The sequence below is a fragment of the Zophobas morio genome, unplaced genomic scaffold (genome assembly GCF_036711695.1).
Source record: "Zophobas morio isolate AGI-343-1 ecotype UQ-CSIRO unplaced genomic scaffold, CSIRO_AGI_Zmor_V1 ptg000004l, whole genome shotgun sequence".
NCBI lineage: Eukaryota > Metazoa > Arthropoda > Insecta > Coleoptera > Tenebrionidae > Zophobas > Zophobas morio.
In genome coordinates, this window is record NW_026972109.1 from 12,462,171 (window position 1) to 12,474,571 (window position 12,401).

Consider the following 12,401-nt stretch of genomic DNA (forward strand, 5'->3'; position numbering starts at 1 on the left):
GGGATGATTAGCCAAATTTTGGTACACATACAAAATTTGACAATAATCGGTCCAGTAGTTTCGGAGATTATAGGCACATAGACAGACAGAAACGGAGGACCCATTTCTTCGTACTCTAGGGATCATAAAAGGTCGAGAAAACATAAAAGTAGAGAGTCGACCTCTGGACTCGATTACAACACTTCCTTAGCTTACGCTCCGGAAGTAAAAAATCACTGCAGCAAGTCACAAATTAAAGAACTTTCTAAAAGTCGTGCTGCAGGCTTACAGGTATAGACTATTTCCAAACTTTAGCTCTGAGGTATTCTATCTAAATCACTTTGGAAATCAAAACCGCAATTATGACTTAAATAATAATTGTTACAAAAAAAATATTCAATGAAAGTAAAACAGGTTTTTTCGATGTCATATATGCAGTTTGAGAACACTCATTAAAATTGCAGATATTTGAAATTCGTAAAATGCAACTAAAACCGTAATGTTGACAAACGGGTTGCGTATTCGAGAAATTGTGCTTTGATACGCTAAATTTTTTTCTTGCAATTTTTATAAAAATGAGTGCTTTATTTATTTAATCTTACACTGTTAATGTTTTGGTTCCTCGTTATAGAATACGCGAAAAGTCATCACCTTGGCTTTGATTTTTTGTGGACACGTGTAAAATATATCTCGAATGAACCTAAAATTTAATTGTCAAATGTCAATTATATACAACAGTAGGGATTAATAAAACACAATCACGCGTTTTTCGTTGTGCGAACCTGATGACTTTTCCAACCGAACACCTGTTATCTTCGTAGTATGTCTTGTTATAATCTTCTTTGTGAGCATAAGTACATTATTTAAATTTGTGGATTCGTGGAAATCAAGAAACCGGAGACATTTAGAGTATTTTTGCAAAAACATCAGCTGAAAGTAACAACACTAAAATAGTCTGTACACATAAAAAAAAGTAGTTTTATTATTATATTTACATATTGTGACTGTCTGTTTTTCACAATCATTTTTACTTCCCGACGGAAATATTATAATAGAGTATTGTGTGTGTCTGCCTGTGTGTCTGCCTGCCGTCTCCCCGGATTTTTATTAAACAAATAATCTCCAAAACTACTGCGATTGTTGTCAAATTTTGTATGTATATTAGGAATATCATGCATATAGTAAAACGATAACCAAAATTTGTCTGATCATCCCCACTCTCAAAGGGATGACGTCATTTTCATCTTTTTTTTAATTTTATAAAATAAACCTCTGCACTTGTGGTGTATGAATTCGTGTCGAGTTTTCACCCTATATAAAGTATAACAATATTTTACAATTTAACGATGAATCTGCAAAACCGAGTGCTCTGAAATATTGCAAACATTTAAGGTTATCGTAATCATGGCAAATCATTACCCAAAAAATTGATAACATCATTTCAAAATATTCGATCTATTTTATTGTTTAAATCCAGGAACTAAAGAACCGAATGCTTTAAAACCTTGCAGACGTTTTATTACCGTTATCGTAATATCTAAGTAATCAATAAAATGGCGTAATAACTGTCAGATTTATCCAGTCACATAGTTAATCTGCTTTTTCATAACAACATAACAACAATATGTTTGTCTTTATGTTGAACCAGAAATCATTAATGACGTACTAGAGAATAAATTTATATAAATTTATGCAAAATATTCGCTAGCCCATTAGTTCAACGGTAGGATAAAATCAGTTTTGGGAATTCCTTGCAGTTTTGGAAATTCCTTGACGCACATGTATTACTAGATTGTAAATAAGTTTAAATAGAGACAATTTTTTTTAAAATAGTAATACGAAAAATCATCAACTAGCATTCTTGCCCCATTTTAGTGTTTGCTTAATTTTATGTTAGTATTTGCTAAGTTTGAACGGTGTCTATTTGTTTGTGAAGCTTTTAATGTAGCATTTTGATGCATTTTTTAATAACTGATTTGAAATTCTTTTTTTGACATTGACCTTTAACAACTATGTCTGCAATAGTTGTTCAGACATTTAGACAAAATGTACAACAACAAACAATAGACAAAAACTCTCATGGATAATGCATAGGTTCAAATAAAAAAAAAACATTTAAGATATAAAGTTGCAACAAATTAATCGAATCCCACATAGAGTCTAAATAAATGGAAATTAGTAAGTCACGCTAAATAAAACTAATGTATTCCATCAAAAATAATGGTAGAATCGTAAACAAATAAATCAGTAGTAAAACGGCATTTCAAGGTACTTTGTGCAGTAATTGTGTGTGTATTTTTCAATAAACATTTATTTTATACATATTTTGTTCGCTTTTTGTGAAAAGTGGATAAAAAAATAAATAATCACGAAATGCTGCATAATCAATTTAGATTTAAATTTTGTTGTACACAAATATATACAGCAAAGGAAGCGTAATTGAGGAAACTAAGTAAACTTGCAGAGTCCAGAATAAGTATATAAAATTGTGACCATTAAAATTTTCAAGGTTTATGTGAACTGAAGCAATTAGAAGCAAGTAATGCTAATTCACTTTTGCATATATCAGCCTTTTCTGCATATTTTAACAACTCTTGTATATTTATTTTTTTGTGTATTATTGAGCAGTAAAACAAATTAAGCCAGATGACAATAAAGCTGTCTTTAAAAAACGCGGAAACGAATAAATTCTGTTCTATTAATCCTTTCAGAGATAGTGTTGTAAATATTTATTTAAAATCAAAATAAAAACATAACATTTACACGATTTTGTTGTATATTTTCAGGTGTGAAATACTGCAAGCAGGATAAGTCATAGAATGAGGAAGTTGTTCTTAGAAAATCTTTACACGTAGACAAACTTCTAAACTCTGTAATTTTACGACATATTTTGCCAGATTGGTGTGAATTAAATACCTATCATGGATTTAATTTTTCATGAGTTCCTACTAACTGTTACGAAAAAATTGCTAATAAAATTGCCGTTCCTGATCAAGTCGATCGAATTACAGCTACGCATTATTCTAGGCGAGAAAATAATTATTGCTTCACAAGGTTGACATATTTCAAGTTCATCCGCACAGTAAAATGCGCTTCCATATAAATTATATTTTAATCGTTTTAATTAGAAAAAAGGTGACGTACATTCAAAGAAAAGTCATTTTTTATTTATACTTCACGTAATGATCAACAACTATGTCAATTTTTTACGTGTTTTTGTATATGTATTCAATAATTGATTAAATGTTTTATTGCGACGAGTGTTCATGGTTAACTTCGTCAGTTGTAAGGAAACTTACGTTAACAATTATTAAATGAGAGGCCATAACAATGCTTTGTGTTACACGTGTCGACACATTGTTTTCAATTTTTTTTTTTTCACAAAAAAATCCACTTTGAAGGGACAACGTAACAACGAGTCGATTGAATGAGCGGTTAAATTTTATGTCAACTCTATTTATTCTATGTACTAATATAAAAATAAATAAATCAATATTTTACTACGACGGAATTATTATCTAGTAATAAATAAGAATGCAATATTTAATAGACACCATCCTGAAATTAAAAAACAAAAATAACATGTCGGCCATCCGAGTGTATTAACTCTTGACCTTGCCGGAGAAGTGCTAGAACGGGCTACAGCGTCATAGAACTAATTATTTTTCGTCAATGCTTGGGATACCCCAAATCACCGCACAAAAAATCTCAAAATATTTGCGTCGAAAATTTTCCGATTGGTGTGTCGGACATACCTTGATTCGCAATAGGAAACTCTTAAAAAACAACGAATGCTAAATCGGGACGATAACGCTGACACCATAACAAAATATAACCTTAAGAGTTGTGAAATATTAATTATACATGTAAGTTTGATTTGATAATACCGACAGTAAAATACTCTTTGCGTTATAAAAATTGTGGCGGACTGACAAAGAGATTTAGATATGATCAGGTAGGGGTAAGTCAAGGATTCGATTTCGTTATCTTGATGGTCGTCTGTGCTAATCAGTTTCCCAATGCGTTACGCACTTGTTCTTTTTCACAGTGATAATAAAATCGTGAATATAATTAGGCGTTTTAACCCGAATTGATTTACAACACAGAAAATAAAAATGTTTAGTTGGAATGTGTGCAGTTTTGATGGATGATATGGAAGATATGTGGTCCTGTCAGAATGAAAGAAACAAAGAAATCAGAATTTAAACTAGTTCTTGTTTGGTAATTGTTGAAGTGACCTCTGAATTTCATTCCAGACAAAATTTCAGACATAAAAATTTTATTATGTGCAAGCAGCAAAAAATAAGTTATAAAAATTGAATTAAATTATGCATTAAAATAATATTTGTCTCTGGCAACCGCAACCGCCTTTGTCTTAAAGCTCAGAAGCTTGCAGGACACTTTTTCTTCTACACCGCAAAGGTTAATGTACAAAATAGTTTATAACAATATTTTTTACAATAAAAGAAGATAAATTAAAATTTTATAAAGTGTTCGCTGAACTTTGTGGTTTTAAATGAATCACATATATTAGAAAAAATTTCTGAAAGAGAATTACACAAACTGATCTTTTTTAGATAGATTGGATTTAGTCTATTTGGTGCTTTGTTTTTATGTATTAGCTCGACCTCTGTGATGTCATTCTTTTACATGTTTTTGCTACATGTTAGACACAAATATATTATCACAACATGTTTTTCAATAAATAAAGACTAATTAAACAGCCATGAGGTTGAAGGCTTGAGATTTTTTAACGAAATTTTGAAAAGACATCACAACGTTTTTGAAGGAGATGAACAAACAATGTAAAAAACTACTGTAATCTCCTGCTTTTAAGAACCGCAACCTTTTTAACGCAATTTTGAAGTGAACGTTTAAGATCTCTTCACAACAGAGATCTTTCATCACAGCAATTTATTTACAAAGATTTACGACTCGTGCTTGACATGAAAACTATGTTCAAACGTGCAATGCGTCCTAATTGCTGATTCTACAAATAAAAATCGTGCGCCCGGATTTTTCAATGAAAATATTTGTAGCAGTGGCGTAACGTGTCAATGTTCCATACAAAATAATGACTAGCCGTTCCGCCACTGAACATAGTATAGTAAAAACGAAAGCTCCATTCTGACGAAATAAACGAACGAGAAAGATTGTTTTTGTTGGTGAAATGCATCCATGCGTTTGTGATGTCATCAAAGATGTTTAAAAATGGGGTCAGATTTAAATAGTAAATGTCAAATGTGGTTCAAAGTGAGTTTCAAAGATGGCTTCATCTGAAACCTGTTGCTTGGTCTGCGTAAAAGGTATGGGTGTTTTGGTGTTGCGTATGCACGAATAAATTTGGGTTTCCGAATTCATGGTCAAATCAAAATTAATAGCAATGTTTTGGTGACGCAGAGTGAACTTTATTGGTTAAGAAAAAGGTAGAGAAAGCTATTCGTTCTTACAGTTTTCAGCAAAAATTTTTGTTTACGGAATTGTTAATTGTTTACTTGAGACGACATAATGTTTCACATTCCATATAACTAACATCCCTTCTAAATTGACACGGATCGTATAGTTTGTCCTTGCTATTTCAATTTCTCTGTTATAAAATGTAAATTAGTGTACGTAAGTTATTAGAAAATAAAAAACAAACCAGGGATGTAGGTAGACAGAGCAGGAAATGTTTTTTCTTAAGGTTATTGCTACTCGTCTCAGGTTAACATTTTATTTTCTATTTTTAATTTTTGCTGCAAAAACAGTGATGAATTTTGAATGTCGAGTCGATTAAGTTACAGAAATTGGTAAATTATTCATGATTTTCTATTGTATTTGTCCAAGAATCATGTATTTTTGCTTCACAGAGCATAAAATCTTTTGCGGATGGTAAATCTACTATCTAAAGTAAATCTTACCTGTTGCACTAGTTTTGGCATTTTGATTGAAGGCTATAAGTATAATCCGACAAATCCAGCTCTTAAAAAAAATCATAGAATTTGATTTTACGATTTTTGTTTCGTCATAACTGCTGTAAAGTAAAAACCAGAGACATAAATAATACCTCTTGTCCTTCAGCAGTAGGTAATAGCAATCTGAAGTTCAAGTGTTTAATTATGTTTATACATCGAAAGAATGTCACGTAGAAATTAGTTTGATCTGAATGAGTTTGTCTTCTCAAAACAGGATGAATTATTTTTTAAGTTTCTGTGTTGGCAATTCTGAGTGATTGGCAGCAATGCTAACTCGGTGTCATAAATGTCGCTTTGACAATTTGGTATGCTGTCATAAGATTTTAAATTGTCCCCAACCCGAGAACAAAAATCGCCAAATTAATAGTAACACGGTATTCCATTCAAATTATCAACTTGTCTTTTGGTGGGAGTTACCTGATCTAGTTAAATCATTTAAATATTTTAACTTAGCGCAAAAAACCGACCTGCATTTTAGACCAAGGTAATCAAAATAAAGTTCAGTTTCTCAATGCAGCTCTGATGTTAGCATTAATGCGTGACTATATTTTGAAAATTATAAACCTTCAAATAAAGGCCATATCTTCAATATACCCACTAAATGAGGAAGTGGTCCGTAAAATGTTACCATTTATTGTGATAAACCTTGTTGGGGATTGTTGCTTAGTATCAATATTGGACAAACAGGAAGAAAATCCGAAGGCAGTAAATCTAATTGTTCTACGCCGATCATTTAATCAAAGGTAAATTTCTGTGTCCAAAACCAGTTATTTTTCTGCCTGAAAACGGTAATGTGTACCTGAACACATAGCAGTACAAAAATGAATTATTTTAAAATCAAAATTTTCTTCCAAAAACTGATAATGTCGTCTTAAAATTGTTTGTACACACTACAAATGGGTAAGCAGAAAAAATAAGAGTTTTTAAACCTGTGCACTTTGATTTAAATAATTTATCATGCAAAGAGAAAGAAACATCTTATCGTCTACCAAAACAGAAATAATTACTCGTTGAGCTGTTTACGTCATGATGTTTAATAGGGTAAAAAGAGGTAATTAGTAGTTGGAGAACCAGCTATACCAGTTACTCCCCGAACAATAAAACAAGTTCCGGGAAAAAAATCCGTTTCTTTCAGGTAGCAACTTGAGGACTGAATTTTTCGAAGCGATGAACTGTGTGTAATACAAAAGTCAGACGATTGGGAAACATCAAAGTTCTTGTAAAACCTAAAACTTCAAAGTACATACAAAAAAATAAATTTATTTCGACAACAGTTCCCTGAAATTTGATTTCCGTAGCGTAAACAGTAATAAATTTGAAGCACATTTATTCGGCCACTTTGTAAGATTACGTTATCATTTTTGGGTGGGGACATAAACAGACAAATTTTGATTAACGTTGCTTCCAGTAACATTAAAATCTTTGCAAATCAAATTAAATTGCAAAATGCCTAACAGTTTTGATTTTTTTCCCCAAAAAACTGGACGTCTAGGGTAAAAACTAAACACGTTCTTCTATAAAATTTAAAAACATTTATTCGCCAAATTTGTAAAATGGCGTCATCATCATGGTTAAAATTAAAGGAAAGATGGGTTTTGCAAATATGGGGCGGAGCCTAATTGCAAAATCGATATTTCTTTAAATGTACAAATTTTCCATTTTAAACATATTTTAAGTTTTATGTTGTAGAAAGAACTCTACAATTATTAAAACGAAAAAGGAAAGTGTAAATATATCTCAATTGTAATGATTTTTTCTATTCGCCGTGAACGGAGCTTAAGTGCAAAATACTTATTTCTTTACAAGAAATTAGAAACATGTTTTTGCGTATCGTGTTGGTCAAAGAATACTATGCACATTAAGATAAAAGACAAAATATAACCCCCCCCCCAACCACCCCACCTCAGTCGTGATGATTTTTTTTATCCTTAGAAATTTAAAACACGTTTAAAATGGTAAATTTTTGTAAGGAAATATGGATTTTGCAAATAGATTCCACCCCTAGGTCTGCCAAAGAATGAAAATTTCATTACTATTTAAACTAGAGCAGGTATGGGTGGGGCTTAATCTTTGGCTTTTTTTTAATATACATAGTATTCATTGGATAACACGATACTCAAAAACATGTCTTACATGGTAATTTCTTGTAGAGAAATATGGATCTTGCAAATAAGCCCCGCCTCTCCATCTGACAACGAATGAAAAATTCATCATGATTGAGTTCGAGACGGATGGGTGGAGCTTCTCTTTTGGTTTTCTTTTTTAATTAATACATTCAGTTTTCTTTGTATAACCCGATTACTTAAGAAAATATTTCACATGATAATAGAAAAATAAGGATTTAACAATTAAGCTCCGTCCCTCAGCTTAAGACGAATAAAAAAAATCATCAGAATTGAGATAGGGCGGGTGGGCGGGGCCTATATCTTGTGTTTGTGTTTTTTTCTTAATATACAACAAGAAACTTAAAACATGGTTAAATGTTACACTTTTGCAAGGAAATATGGATTTTGCAATTATGGGGTGGAGCCTATTTGCAAAATCGATATTTCCTTATACAAATTTTCCAAGGCAAAATGTGAGCCCACCTACCTGCCCTATCTCAATTGTAATGTTTTTTTATTCGCCGTGAACCAAGGGGGCTGAAATTAACTGCAAAACACTTATTTCTTTATAAGAAATTAAAAACATGTTTTTGAACATTGTGTTCAAAGAAAACTATGTATATTAAGAAAAAAAAAGACAAAATATAAAACCCGCCCACCCACCCCATCTCAATTGTGATGATTTTTTGTATTCGTGGTAAGCCGAGAGGCGGAGATAATTGTAAAATCCTTACTTTTCTACGAGAAATTAAACACATGTTTTTGAGTATCGTGTTGTTAAAAAAATATTATGTATGAGTATATTAAGAAAAAAATAAAGTCAAAGATTAGGCCCCACCCATACCCGCCCCGATCTCAATTATCAATTGTGATGAATTTTTCATTCGTCATTGTCAGATCGAGGGGCGAGGCTTAATTGCAAGATCCATGTTTGTCTACAAACGACTACGTAAGAAAAAAAGGCCAAAATATAAATTTGAGGTTTTAAAAAAATTGTCCACAAAATACTTATTACTTTACAAGAAATTTCAAACATGTTTTTGAGTATCGTGTTGTTCAAAGAATACTAAGTATATTAAGAAAAAGACAAAATAAAATTCCCGCCCACCCGCCCCATCTCAATTGTGAAGATTTTGTTTATGCTTAGAAACATAAAACACTTTTTTGGCCTTCTGACATATAAACGTCAAATTAACATTCAAATGACATCTTCGGAAACATCCTGGATGTTTACCACCCGGCGTGCGTAAAAATTGCCCAAATTGTCCACTCTTCCTAGACGTTTATAAATAAAAATCTCTTTACACATCGAAAATATAATTATTAAAACGGCAAATACATAAGATATTTATTGTTGAATAGCAATGTATCATATAAGTTCGAATATTTTTTAGTTCAAACGGACCTACGCCATCTTGTGTATTTTTGTGCACCAGTTACAGATCACTCTAATTGACATATTCATTGACAGTTATGTTTGTTTTATTTCTGACTTTATGTGAAATTGAATAAAAAATATAAATAATTTTTAAAAGTTGTCGGCCAAAAAGTTTAATACAAATCTTGTGCGTTAACCATTTTACAGCGCTCAATCATTAAAGTACTTCGGCTTCAAATGTATTTCGCGCTGTAAAATGTAAGTTACCACACGCGAATGTAAATAACTATTAAAATGGAACATTTTTGTAAGGAAATAAGGATTTTGCAATTGGGCTCCGCCCCTAGGTCTGCCAACGAATGAAAACTTCGTTACTATTTAGATGAGGGCAGTGGAGCTTAATTAATCTTTGGCTTTATTTTTTTCTTAATATGCAGAGTATCCTTTGAATAACACGATACTCAAAAAATAAAATATATCCTAAAGTATTGGCTCGTTTCACAATGGATGTAACCTGAGCAGACCAGTTTAAACCACTGCTTATTATAGTGCCTAAATCTTTCTGAGTTTGCTATTTTATAAAATTTTAATTTACTAACGCAAGTTTTGAAGATGACGTCATTTTCTTGTTGGTGGCGATGATCAGCCAAATTTTTGTTAGCGTTTTACCATTTATATACTATTCCTAAAACACGTATAAAAGTTGACAATTGATCTAGTAGCTTCGAAAATTCTCTGGAAGATCTATTTTTTCGTACTCTAGGAATCATGAAAGGTCTTCGTTCTACGGCAATTATTTAATCAAAGGTAAATTTCTGTGTCCAAAAGCAGTTAATTTCTGCCTGAAGACGGTAGTGTGTACTGAAACATATGGCAGTACTAAGTATATCATAGAGTACATCATATACTTTTAACTATAGCAAAAAATATGTGACTGATTAAAACTAGTTAGAATAGGAAGGCAGAAAGAATAAAAATTTTTATCTCTGTGCACTTTGATTTAAATAATTGATCATGCAAAAAGAAATAAAAATCTTACAGTCTATCAAAAAAGAAGGAATGACTCGTTCATCTGTTTACGTCATGAAATTTAATGGGGTAAAAAGAGGTAATTAGTTGTTCATAAAAATATGTTTTTAAAATCAGCTAAACCAATTAATTCCCGAACAACAAAACAATATCCGGAACAAAATCCGTCGTTTTGAGGTAGCAACTTAAGGATTGAATTTTTCGAAAAGTGATGAATTCTCAATAACACTAAAGTCGGACGATTGGGAAACATCAAAGTTTTTGTTTTTTTTTTTGTATGTAGGTTTTAATCACTTCCCTCGCCCTTGAAGTATAGTCACACAAAATTTCTATTAAAAGAAAATGAAATTTGATTTGACATTTATTCGGCCAGTTTGTAAGATGACGTCATCATTTTTGGGTGGGGGCATAAACGGAAAAAATTTTGATTAACGTTGCTTACAATAACCTTAAAATGTTTGCAAGTCAAATTAAATTACAAAATGTTATACAATTTTGATTTTTTTCCCAAAAAACTGGACATCTAGGGTAAAAACTCAACACGGATTCATGGAAGAGTATGTTGTTCTATAAAATTTTAAAAACATATATTCGCCAAATTTGTAAAATGGCGTCATCATTTTTTGGGGAAAGCATAAAAGAAAAAATGTTTTTTAACGGTTTACCATGCTTACGGTAACCTTAAAACGTTGGTAAGATTGTTGTTATACAATTTTGATTTTTTTTCCAATAATTTGGACGTATAGGGTAAAAACTCAATACAGATTCACAAATCACATGAAGAAGTGTAGGTGTAAAGGGGAGGAGGTGACAACGACAACTCACTCGCACAGCCAGAGAATAGTTACAGAAGGATCACTCTGCGAAAACATACAAAAAAAAATCGGGACGGTAGACAGACGGACACACAGACAGAAAGACATACAGACGGAAAGGGGAGACCCATTTCTTCGTACTCTAGGGGTCATGAAAAGTCGAGAAAATGTATTTTGTTAGACAAATTTTCCACTTTAAACCTGTTTTAAGATTCATCTTGTGAAAAGAAGTCTACACATATTAAAATAAAAAGGCAAAATGTATTGCATTTAAATTCCGCTCCTTTGGCTCTCGACGATTATAAAAAAATCATCACAATTAGATAGGGCGCGTGGGCGTGTCTTATTTTGCTTCTTTTCTTAATATCTTACATAGTATTCTTTGAACAACACGGTACTCAGAAACATATTTTTTATTTCTCGTAGAGAACTAAGGATTTTGCAGTTAAGCTCTGTTCCCTTGACTCACGACGAATAAAAAAAAACATCACAATTGAGATAGGGTTGGTGGGCGGGGCTACATTTTGCCTTTGTTTCATTGTATGTGTAGACTTATTTCGACAACAAGAAACTTAAAACATGTCTAAAATGCTAAATTTTTGTAGTATTCAAACTTAAATCTTCCGCTTTTCTTCTATAACCCCTTTAAATACGCCAAAAGTTGAATATCAAAGTTACTCATCAACGGCAACTTGGTAACGGAGTTTATAAATGACAATTTTCATCTCTAAAACCAACTGCAACAGTAAGTTTATAAATCCCACTGCTAACGTCATCAAAAAAAGATGTTCAGAGGACATAATTTTAGAAATTTTACGACTGGAAGCCGCCAGCATTTCTTCCCAAGAAGCGGTTCAGTGAACTACATTGGAGCTTTTCACATTCATCGTAAAATGAGGCTGCTCTGACTGTGTTCCGAGTCTAGCGCTTTGTCTAAGATTTTTTTAACATTTGTTTCGGTGGCTTCATGTGAAAGAAGCTTTTCAAAAGTGAAATTGTTAAAATCGTTCTTAAGGTCGACAATGATCTAAAATTTTTGTTAGCGTTTTACCATCTACATGTTGTTTATAAAATACGTAAAAAATTTGACAATTGATTTAGTAGTTTCGAAGATTCTCTGGGGACCTACTTTTTCGTACTC